This window comes from Limulus polyphemus, unplaced genomic scaffold (assembly GCF_000517525.1).
Source record: "Limulus polyphemus unplaced genomic scaffold, Limulus_polyphemus-2.1.2 Scaffold6693, whole genome shotgun sequence".
NCBI lineage: Eukaryota > Metazoa > Arthropoda > Merostomata > Xiphosura > Limulidae > Limulus > Limulus polyphemus.
In genome coordinates, this window is record NW_013672303.1 from 28,990 (window position 1) to 30,182 (window position 1,193).

The window sequence follows — 1,193 nt, forward strand, 5'->3', positions numbered from 1 at the left end:
TGCAGCGAACGTAAAAGATGGTAATCTGATGGTGAGAACTTCCCAACCCGACTCTATAATTTTGTTTTGCGTCAAACGTGCCACATGTGGACGTGCATTGTCGCGGAGAAGAAGAACACCTTTCCCGATTGACAAGTGATTCTAATGAAGGGCTTGATTTAAACGTTCCAGTTACTGATTATAGATCTCTGCATTGACAGTTCGCTGTGGATTGAGGAGTTCGAAATTAACTACTCCTTTGATATCCCACCAAATGCAAAGCATCACTTTCTGCAGATGGAGTGGAGGTTTTGGGGTCGGAAATGTTTTTGTCTAGGACTGAGCCTTTGTTTTTGGCGTTTAATATTCGCATAGAGAATCCAATTTTCATCACCGGTGACAAAAGTAGTTCATGTGCCAGAAGAGACGAAGCAACGTTCACACGTTGAAAACGATGGTCATCGGTGAGTTCGTGAGGCACCCAAACACCTTTATGTAATTTTCCCACATTCTTTATATGTTTACGTATTGTTTCATGAGAGATATGCAATTTTAGGGCAATGTAGCCTATATAATGTGTAAAGTTTACTCTAATCCATTATAGTGATGGCATACGACGTCTACACATTAGGCATGTAATGCTGTTTGAATACACGATGGTAAACAACGTCTCTATAGCCACAAAGAATATCAAAGAAGTTTATGGAAATTTTTTTGAACGTTCGTAAGTGTCAACGATGGTTTAGCAAATTTCGTTCAGGTGACTTTAGCCTTAAAAACTGTGATGGCAGGGGCCGACATGTTCGAATTGATATTGATGCTCTGAAGATGCTTGTTGAGTCTAACCCAAGGCAATACACTTGTGAAATGGCTCTGAAATTGCATGTTTTTCATTAAACAATACGTAAACATCTAAGGAATGTGGGAAAACTCCATAAAGAAGGTGTTTGAATGCCTCACGAACTCACCGATGATCATCGTTTCCAACGTGTGAAAGTTGCTTCGTCTCTTCTGGCGCGTGAACCACTTTTGGACAGAATTGTCACCGGTGATGAAAAATGGATTCTCTATTCGAATTGTAAAGGCCAAAAACAAAAACCACTTCCGACCCCAAAACATGGACTCCATTCGCAGAAAGTAATGCTTTGCATTTGGTGGGACATCAAAGGAGTAATTCATTTCGAACTCCTCAATCCACAGTGAACTGTCAATGC

The 1,193-nt window shown here is 40.5% G+C and overlaps 2 protein-coding genes across 5 annotated transcripts in view; one reads left to right on the top strand and one right to left on the bottom strand.

The window, feature by feature from the left end:
- The window catches only part of LOC111089582, a 36,463-nt gene that overhangs the window by 19,843 nt on the left and 15,427 nt on the right, over nt 1–1,193 (top strand). The gene's annotated exons all lie outside the window — the stretch shown is intronic.
- Nucleotides 1–1,193, bottom strand: part of LOC106473976 — a 21,234-nt gene that overhangs the window by 4,612 nt on the left and 15,429 nt on the right. The window lies entirely within an intron of this gene.